The following is a 10000-nucleotide window of genomic DNA, read 5'->3' as shown; positions in this document are numbered from 1 at the left end:
TTGTGCCTTAACCTAACCTATGTTGTGCCTTAACCTAACCCATGTTGTGCCTTAACCTAACCCATGTTGTGCCTTAACCTAACCCATGTTGTGCCTTAACCTAACCCATGTTGTGCCTTAACCTAACCCATGTTGTGCCTTAACCTAACCCATGTTGTGCCTTAACCTAACCCATGTTGTGCCTTAACCTAACCCATGTTGTGCCTTAACCTAACCCATGTTGTGCCTTAACCTAACCCATGTTGTGCCTTAACCTAACCCATGTTGTGCCTTAACCTAACCCATGTTGTGCCTTAACCTAACCCATGTTGTGCCTTAACCTAACCCATGTCGTGCCTTAACCTAACCCACGTCGTGCCTTAACCTAACCCACGTTGTCGCCTAACGTAACCCACGTTGTCGCCTAAACCTGCTCTGTAATTGTTATACGACTCGTTCAATTAGTGTAGTGTTGCCCACCCGCAACCCTCGCAATATAGTTCGCTACTCGCACTCCCCGCTCCCCTGTGTATCGCTTCATGTTAAACACCTTGCAAGTCTTGCTCACTTTCCACATGCTCCTGCTGTACACTGTAATGTGGATGGCAGCAGGACGTACATGCCGCCCCTCCCCACGTCCCCACCTTGCCCCCTGCCTTCGCAAGCTGGTTGGTGAGAACTTTGCATGTTCAATGCCCTCCGCATGCGACGTACTCAGGCTACGTTGTGGTGCGGCCTGTGTCAACTGTCCGCTAATGTCGTACGCGTAAACCACAATCTGTACTGCACATTCGTCCTTATGTACTGAATGATACATCGTGGCACATGTGTGACCGTACAACGACTGCGCCCAAAAACGGCGGACCATACAGTGCAAATATTGTGCACGCAGCTACGTGTCGTCTCCCTATGAGAGCTGGATTGCAGTGTGGTACGCCATAGAGACGTGTGGGAGGAACGGACGCCGTGGATGGCGATCAGCATGAGCTGTCTGTTGATGTATTCGGACCTAGTCGTCTCTCCTCACACACCGTGATGGCATGGTGCACCGCGTTCCATATCTGCGACATGCTACAGAGGCCGGTTGACAGTCGTTCGAGCAATGGACATCGCATACGTACGGGGGCCACCTTCCACGTATTGTCTAGGCGTGCACATTTTGTTGCGTGTATGTGGGCAGACGTAGTGTGGCGTGACACCTGACACAGGCATGCAATAATCGTGGAAGTTGCAAATGGCGATGGACGCCTGCGTTTTCTGGTGAAGTTACGCAAATGAACAAATGGTAACCTGTTGTGGTGCGGTTGTTCTCGCTAGGGGTGAATCGGTGATGGCGACGATAGGTTGAGGTACTAACCGGTTGTTCCAGCGATACCCACCATGCCGACGAAACTGAACGGCATCTGGGTGTGAAGCGATACGCGGCGGTGGCTGGGTGGGACCGTCCCCGGCCGGTGAGGGGGCGCCTCCCGGCGTGCTGGCCGCGCGGTGCGTGGGCGCACGCGCTACAGCCGGCTGGTGGGGGCGGCCAGTGGCAGGCGCGCCGGCCGACGGACGCGGCAGGCGTCGCAGCTGCGCGCCGGCGCACCCTGCGCGCGGCGCCGTGCGGCCAAAGTAGGTCCTCGCGGGCCCGGTGCGAAGCGCGGTGGACATCTTCAGTGTGCTGGTCCGATTGAGGACTGTGTGCGTTGAGGATGCGCTGCCGCCCGGCGCTCGGCGCCGCGACGCCGTCTGCTGCTCGGTCGCCCCAGCGGTTCTCGCTGGTGGTTTGTATCGCAGCTGTGCGGATGTGTTGGCGCGTGCGCTGTGCTGGGAGAGTTCGCTTCGGCACCCAAGTGGGGCTTTTGTCCTTCTGTGGCGCTGGCGTTGGAGCTGCCGGTCACCGTAGGTGGCGCGTGTTGTCTCCCGCCGGCAATGCCACGACAGCACGCTCCCGGGCCTCTGTCGGCAGCGGCAAGCTCAGTTGGGAGCACGGGTGGTCGCACCGAAAGCGTCTACTCGCCTAACTCCGGGCGATTGCGCCTCTCTCGAACCCGACCAAGTACTTGGGACGGCGCTGCGCGCCGCCGGGACCTGAGAGGGTTTCGAGGTGTATTGTGCAGGGGAGCTCAGCCTCCTCCTGTTTGCAGAATGATTGAGCGGACGCTTGCGTGTTCGCGCGGGCCCCCGGGACACACTCCCGGGCGGCCGGCTGCTCAGCTCTAGTTGACGCAGCTCCCTGGTTGATCCTGCCAGTAGTCATATGCTTGTCTCAAAGATTAAGCCATGCATGTCTCAGTACAAGCCGCATTAAGGTGAAACCGCGAATGGCTCATTAAATCAGTTATGGTTCCTTAGATCGTACCCACGTTACTTGGATAACTGTGGTAATTCTAGAGCTAATACATGCAAACAGAGTCCCGACCAGAGATGGAAGGGACGCTTTTATTAGATCAAAACCAATCGGTCGGCTCGTCCGGTCCGTTTGCCTTGGTGACTCTGAATAACTTTGGGCTGATCGCACGGTCCTCGTACCGGCGACGCATCTTTCAAATGTCTGCCTTATCAACTGTCGATGGTAGGTTCTGCGCCTACCATGGTTGTAACGGGTAACGGGGAATCAGCGTTCGATTCCGGAGAGGGAGCCTGAGAAACGGCTACCACATCCAAGGAAGGCAGCAGGCGCGCAAATTACCCACTCCCGGCACGGGGAGGTAGTGACGAAAAATAACGATACGGGACTCATCCGAGGCCCCGTAATCGGAATGAGTACACTTTAAATCCTTTAACGAGTATCTATTGGAGGGCAAGTCTGGTGCCAGCAGCCGCGGTAATTCCAGCTCCAATAGCGTATATTAAAGTTGTTGCGGTTAAAAAGCTCGTAGTTGGATTTGTGTCCCACGCTGTTGGTTCACCGCCCGTCGGTGTTTAACTGGCATGTATCGTGGGACGTCCTGCCGGTGGGGCGAGCCGAAGGCGTGCGACCGCCCCGTGCGTGCTCGTGCGTCCCGAGGCGGACCCCGTTGAAATCCTACCAGGGTGCTCTTTATTGAGTGTCTCGGTGGGCCGGCACGTTTACTTTGAACAAATTAGAGTGCTTAAAGCAGGCAAGCCCGCCTGAATACTGTGTGCATGGAATAATGGAATAGGACCTCGGTTCTATTTTGTTGGTTTTCGGAACCCGAGGTAATGATTAATAGGGACAGGCGGGGGCATTCGTATTGCGACGTTAGAGGTGAAATTCTTGGATCGTCGCAAGACGAACAGAAGCGAAAGCATTTGCCAAGTATGTTTTCATTAATCAAGAACGAAAGTTAGAGGTTCGAAGGCGATCAGATACCGCCCTAGTTCTAACCATAAACGATGCCAGCCAGCGATCCGCCGCAGTTCCTCCGATGACTCGGCGGGCAGCCTCCGGGAAACCAAAGCTTTTGGGTTCCGGGGGAAGTATGGTTGCAAAGCTGAAACTTAAAGGAATTGACGGAAGGGCACCACCAGGAGTGGAGCCTGCGGCTTAATTTGACTCAACACGGGAAACCTCACCAGGCCCGGACACCGGAAGGATTGACAGATTGATAGCTCTTTCTTGATTCGGTGGGTGGTGGTGCATGGCCGTTCTTAGTTGGTGGAGCGATTTGTCTGGTTAATTCCGATAACGAACGAGACTCTAGCCTGCTAACTAGTCGCGTGACATCCTTCGTGCTGTCAGCGATTACTTTTCTTCTTAGAGGGACAGGCGGCTTCTAGCCGCACGAGATTGAGCAATAACAGGTCTGTGATGCCCTTAGATGTTCTGGGCCGCACGCGCGCTACACTGAAGGAATCAGCGTGTCTTCCTAGGCCGAAAGGTCGGGGTAACCCGCTGAACCTCCTTCGTGCTAGGGATTGGGGCTTGCAATTGTTCCCCATGAACGAGGAATTCCCAGTAAGCGCGAGTCATAAGCTCGCGTTGATTACGTCCCTGCCCTTTGTACACACCGCCCGTCGCTACTACCGATTGAATGATTTAGTGAGGTCTTCGGACTGGTACGCGGCATTGACTCTGTCGTTGCCGATGCTACCGGAAAGATGACCAAACTTGATCATTTAGAGGAAGTAAAAGTCGTAACAAGGTTTCCGTAGGTGAACCTGCGGAAGGATCATTACCGACTAGACTGCATGTCTTTCGATGTGCGTGTCGTGTCGCGCAACACGCTACCTGTACGGCTCGCCGTAGCCGTGCGCCGCGTGCGGAACCACGCGTGCCTCTCAAAACTAGCGGCAATGTTGTGTGGTACGAGCGCTGAAGCGCTGGAGCGGCTGGCCTGCGGCACCTGGCGCCTGGCGCCGGTTTTGAATGACTTTCGCCCGAGTGCCTGTCCGCTCCGGTGTGGAGCCGTACGACGCCCGTCGGCCGTGAGGCCGTTGGACACAGAACGCTGGAACAGGGGCCGCCACACGCCTCACTCCCGCCTATGCGACCGTCTCGAAAGAGACGGCGGAAACTGAGAAAAGATCACCCAGGACGGTGGATCACTCGGCTCGTGGGTCGATGAAGAACGCAGCAAATTGCGCGTCGACATGTGAACTGCAGGACACATGAACATCGACGTTTCGAACGCACATTGCGGTCCATGGATTCCGTTCCCGGGCCACGTCTGGCTGAGGGTCGGCTACGTATACTGAAGCGCGCGGCGTTTGCCCCGCTTCGCAGACCTGGGAGTGTCGCGGCCGCCTGTGGGGCCGGCCGCGTCTCCTCAAACGTGCGATGCGCGCCCGTCGCCTGGCGGTTCGCATACCGGTACTTTCTCGGTAGCGTGCACAGCCGGCTGGCGGTGTGGCGTGCGACACCTCGTACAACGACCTCAGAGCAGGCGAGACTACCCGCTGAATTTAAGCATATTACTAAGCGGAGGAAAAGAAACTAACAAGGATTCCCCCAGTAGCGGCGAGCGAACAGGGAAGAGTCCAGCACCGAACCCCGCAGGCTGCCGCCTGTCGTGGCATGTGGTGTTTGGGAGGGTCCACTACCCCGACGCCTCGCGCCGAGCCCAAGTCCAACTTGAATGAGGCCACGGCCCGTAGAGGGTGCCAGGCCCGTAGCGGCCGGTGCGAGCGTCGGCGGGACCTCTCCTTCGAGTCGGGTTGCTTGAGAGTGCAGCTCCAAGTGGGTGGTAAACTCCATCTGAGACTAAATATGACCACGAGACCGATAGCGAACAAGTACCGTGAGGGAAAGTTGAAAAGAACTTTGAAGACAGAGTTCAAAAGTACGTGAAACCGTTCTGGGGTAAACGTGAGAAGTCCGAAAGGTCGAACGGGTGAGATTCACGCCCATCCGGCCACTGGCCTCCGCCCTCGGCAGATGGGGCCGGCCGCCCGCGCGGAGCAATCTGCGGCGGGGTCGTGTCCGGTTGCCTTTCCACTCGCCGCGGGGTGGGGCCGTTCCGGTGTGCGGTGGGCCGCACTTCTCCCCTAGTAGGACGTCGCGACCCGCTGGGTGCCGGCCTACGGCCCGGGTGCGCAGCCTGTCCTTCCGCGGGCCTCGGTTCGCGTCTGTTGGGCAGAGCCCCGGTGTCCTGGCTGGCTGCCCGGCGGTATATCTGGAGGAGTCGATTCGCCCCTTTGGGCGCTCGGGCTCCCGGCAAGCGCGCGCGGTTCTTCCCGGATGACGGACCTACCTGGCCCGGCCCCGGACCCGCGCCGCTGTTGGCTCGGGATGCTCTCGGGCGGAATAATCGCTCCCGTCAGCGGCGCTTCAGCTTTGGACAATTTCACGACCCGTCTTGAAACACGGACCAAGGAGTCTAACATGTGCGCGAGTCATTGGGCTGTACGAAACCTAAAGGCGTAATGAAAGTGAAGGTCTCGCCTTGCGCGGGCCGAGGGAGGATGGGGCTTCCCCGCCCTTCACGGGGCGGCGGCCTCCGCACTCCCGGGGCGTCTCGTCCTCATTGCGAGGTGAGGCGCACCTAGAGCGTACACGTTGGGACCCGAAAGATGGTGAACTATGCCTGGCCAGGACGAAGTCAGGGGAAACCCTGATGGAGGTCCGTAGCGATTCTGACGTGCAAATCGATCGTCGGAGCTGGGTATAGGGGCGAAAGACTAATCGAACCATCTAGTAGCTGGTTCCCTCCGAAGTTTCCCTCAGGATAGCTGGTGCTCGTACGAGTCTCATCCGGTAAAGCGAATGATTAGAGGCCTTGGGGCCGAAACGACCTCAACCTATTCTCAAACTTTAAATGGGTGAGATCTCCGGCTTGCTTGATATGCTGAAGCCGCGAGCAAACGACTCGGATCGGAGTGCCAAGTGGGCCACTTTTGGTAAGCAGAACTGGCGCTGTGGGATGAACCAAACGCCGAGTTAAGGCGCCCGAATCGACGCTCATGGGAAACCATGAAAGGCGTTGGTTGCTTAAGACAGCAGGACGGTGGCCATGGAAGTCGGAATCCGCTAAGGAGTGTGTAACAACTCACCTGCCGAAGCAACTAGCCCTGAAAATGGATGGCGCTGAAGCGTCGTGCCTATACTCGGCCGTCAGTCTGGCAGTCATGGCCGGTCCTTGCGGCCGGCCGCGAAGCCCTGACGAGTAGGAGGGTCGCGGCGGTGGGCGCAGAAGGGTCTGGGCGTGAGCCTGCCTGGAGCCGCCGTCGGTGCAGATCTTGGTGGTAGTAGCAAATACTCCAGCGAGGCCCTGGAGGGCTGACGCGGAGAAGGGTTTCGTGTGAACAGCCGTTGCACACGAGTCAGTCGATCCTAAGCCCTAGGAGAAATCCGATGTTGATGGGGGCCGTCATAGCATGATGCGCTTTGTGCTGGCCCCCGTTGGGCGAAAGGGAATCCGGTTCCTATTCCGGAACCCGGCAGCGGAACCGATACAAGTCGGGCCCCTCTTTTAGAGATGCTCGTCGGGGTAACCCAAAAGGACCCGGAGACGCCGTCGGGAGATCGGGGAAGAGTTTTCTTTTCTGCATGAGCGTTCGAGTTCCCTGGAATCCTCTAGCAGGGAGATAGGGTTTGGAACGCGAAGAGCACCGCAGTTGCGGCGGTGTCCCGATCTTCCCCTCGGACCTTGAAAATCCGGGAGAGGGCCACGTGGAGGTGTCGCGCCGGTTCGTACCCATATCCGCAGCAGGTCTCCAAGGTGAAGAGCCTCTAGTCGATAGAATAATGTAGGTAAGGGAAGTCGGCAAATTGGATCCGTAACTTCGGGATAAGGATTGGCTCTGAGGATCGGGGCGTGTCGGGCTTGGTCGGGAAGTGGGTCAGCGCTAACGTGCCGGGCCTGGGCGAGGTGAGTGCCGTAGGGGTGCCGGTAAGTGCGGGCGTTTAGCGCGGGCGTGGTCTGCTCTCGCCGTTGGTCGGCCTCGTGCTGGTCGGCGGTGCAGGATGCGCGCGCCTGCGCGGCGTTCGCGCCCCGGTGCTTCAACCTGCGTGCAGGATCCGAGCTCGGTCCCGTGCCTTGGCCTCCCACGGATCTTCCTTGCTGCGAGGCCGCGTCCGCCTTAGCGTGCTCCTCCGGGGGCGCGCGGGTGCGCGGATTCTCTTCGGCCGCCATTCAACGATCAACTCAGAACTGGCACGGACTGGGGGAATCCGACTGTCTAATTAAAACAAAGCATTGCGATGGCCCTAGCGGGTGTTGACGCAATGTGATTTCTGCCCAGTGCTCTGAATGTCAACGTGAAGAAATTCAAGCAAGCGCGGGTAAACGGCGGGAGTAACTATGACTCTCTTTCCGTAGTGTAGTGGTTATCACGTGCGCCTCACACGCGCAAGGTCCCCGGTTCGATCCCGGGCGGAAACACAGGTCGTATTTTGGCGGGAGTAACTATGACTCTCTTAAGGTGGCCAAGTGGCGGCGGTGTGGCTGCATCCGGACTTGGCTTTTCGAAGTGCGGTCTTGATGTAGTCGTGCTGCTGCTGCGAGGTGCCTTCCTTGGGTTGTAGTTACTGGGAGAGTGATGCGCAATACATGGGCCTAGCCCTCTTAGCCTCTCCTCTCCTGCGGTCTTCTCCCCTTCTCGTGGGCCCGCTGATTTTCGCAGAGTGGAAGACCGCACCAGGGGCTTGGGGGGGTTACCAGCCCCCCCTCGCACTATCCCTTTGTTAGTTGGGGGCAGTATTCAGAGAAAAAGTGGTGGCCCTTCCGCTGAAGGTGCCACCCCAACTTCCCCAGCACCTAGCCGGCCAACCGGCCGTGCCGAAAATTTTGTAACTTTTGCAGCTATGTATACCTGTAGTGAGTGCCACCGCAGCTTCACCACCAAGAACGGTCTCGGGGTCCATCGCCGCCGCCAACACCTTGCGGCCGCCAACGCGGAGATCGTCACGGAGAGGCATCGCGCGAGGTGGACGGAGGAAGAAGTCCTGTCGCTCGCCAAGGCAGAGGCCGAACTGTTCCTCGAGAGGGACGCCCGGTTCTTCTTTGTAAATCAAGAACTCATCAGGATGTTCCCCGACCGAACGCTTGAGGCAATCAAGTGCCGACGGCGGCAAGCTGCCCACAAGCAGCTTGTCCGCCAATTCATGGAGGCGCTTGAGATCGGTCGGGGGGAAGAGCCGGCGTCCCGCCGGGGAGCAGCGAGCCCGCTGCCTGACGTGGGCGAGGCCGCTGCGCCGCCCGTCGACGCAGCCGAGGACTTCGCGGCCGACACCACCGGGCCGCCGCCGGAGGGGCCGACTGACGCCGCCATCTGGGAGCATCTGGCGGGGCTACCCGCTTCCGCCCAGCGTTTCTCTGCCCTGGATCGTGTCATAGGTCTGGGGCGGGGCACGCCGCCCGATGTCATCCTGGGCATGCTCCCGGATGCCCTTGCGTCGGTCGGGTCCAGAGGGGAGAGATCGATCACCAGGACACAGCGGCCGCGCCAACCATCGAAGCGGCCGCCTGCCGCGCCGCCGACGCAGAAGCGCAAGCGGCGCCGCTGGGAGTACGCGAGAACGCAGGATGCCTTCCGACGGTCGCGTGCACGTTGCGTGCGCGGCCTCTTGGATGGCACCCTGCTCCAGCCGCCACCTGCCATCCCTGGTCTGCTGGACTTCTGGGCGGACCTCTTCACCAAGAAGCCCATCTCCACCGCGGGCTTCATTCGTGACCGCCTCCTCCCGCACTCAGAGCCTGTCGCTCTTGAGTGCATATGGGGGCCGGTCACACATGAGGAGGTCGCCGCCGCGTTGCCGCCCAGGGGATCAGCAGCCGGGCCGGACGGCCTTACCCCAGCGGAGTTGCGGCGCCTGCCGCACGAAGTCCTGGTGAAAGTGATGAATCTCTTCCTTCTGGCCCGCGCCCTTCCGGAACGCCTGCTTCGCGCGCGGACGTCCCTTCTCCCGAAAACGGCTGCACCAACATCCCCCGCTGACTTTCGCCCCATTACGGTCTGCTCGGTGTTGGCGCGGACCTTTCACAAGGTTCTCGCGTCACGCCTGATGCGCGCATGTGCTGTGGACGAACGTCAGCGGGCATTCATCCCTCGGGATGGGATGTTGGAAAATACCTTCATCTTGGACACTGCTCTCACCGACGCAGTTCGCTCCTGCCGCTCTGTCTTTGTGGCGTCGATCGACGTATCTAAGGCATTCGATTCGGTAGATCATGCTGCCCTTCGCCCCGTGCTGAAGGCGCATGGCCTGCCGGATTGCTTTGTCGAGTATGTCGAGCGGTGCTACGAGGGCAGCACGACAGTGATAGCGGACGGCGCCGGCGTGGGCGTGTCTGTGCAGCCAGCACGGGGCGTTCGCCAGGGCGATCCCCTCTCCCCCCTCCTGTTCAACTTTGCGGTGGACTACGTTTTAGGCCAACTGCCCTCTCACATCGGAGCTCGGATCCTCGGTCGCAGAGTCAACGCTGCGGCCTTTGCAGATGACGTCTTGCTGTTTGCAGCGACCCCGAGGGGCTTGCAGTCCCTCGTCGACGCAGCTACCGCAGCCCTCGCCCACCTGGGGCTGCAGATCAACGCCCGGAAGTGTTTCACCCTCGCCTTAGTCGCGTCAGGGCGCGAGGAGAAGGTGAAGGTGGACAGCAATGTCACCTTCACAGCAGGCAATACCACCATGCCT

General features: G+C 59.3%; 3 non-coding genes and 1 pseudogene across 3 annotated transcripts; all 4 read left to right on the top strand.

The window, feature by feature from the left end:
• The first annotated feature begins 2194 nt into the window (after window positions 1-2194).
• Window positions 2195-4103, top strand: LOC124728290. Its single transcript, XR_007007296.1, has one exon. It is a non-coding gene; the product is annotated as a small subunit ribosomal RNA (ribosomal RNA).
• A 351-nt stretch (window positions 4104-4454) lies between these two features.
• LOC124728308 lies at window positions 4455-4609 on the top strand. The gene has a single exon (XR_007007301.1). It is a non-coding gene; the product is annotated as a 5.8S ribosomal RNA (ribosomal RNA).
• Window positions 4610-4797: 188 nt separating this feature from the next.
• The window catches only part of LOC124728306, an 8069-nt pseudogene continuing 2866 nt past the window's right edge, over window positions 4798-10000 (top strand).
• Trnav-cac lies at window positions 7676-7748 on the top strand. The gene has a single exon. It is a non-coding gene; the product is annotated as a tRNA-Val (tRNA).

This window comes from Schistocerca piceifrons, unplaced genomic scaffold (assembly GCF_021461385.2).
Source record: "Schistocerca piceifrons isolate TAMUIC-IGC-003096 unplaced genomic scaffold, iqSchPice1.1 HiC_scaffold_1148, whole genome shotgun sequence".
Lineage (NCBI taxonomy): Eukaryota > Metazoa > Arthropoda > Insecta > Orthoptera > Acrididae > Schistocerca > Schistocerca piceifrons.
The sequence above is the reverse complement of the archived record's forward strand: the minus strand, read 5'-3'. Positions and strand labels throughout refer to the sequence as shown.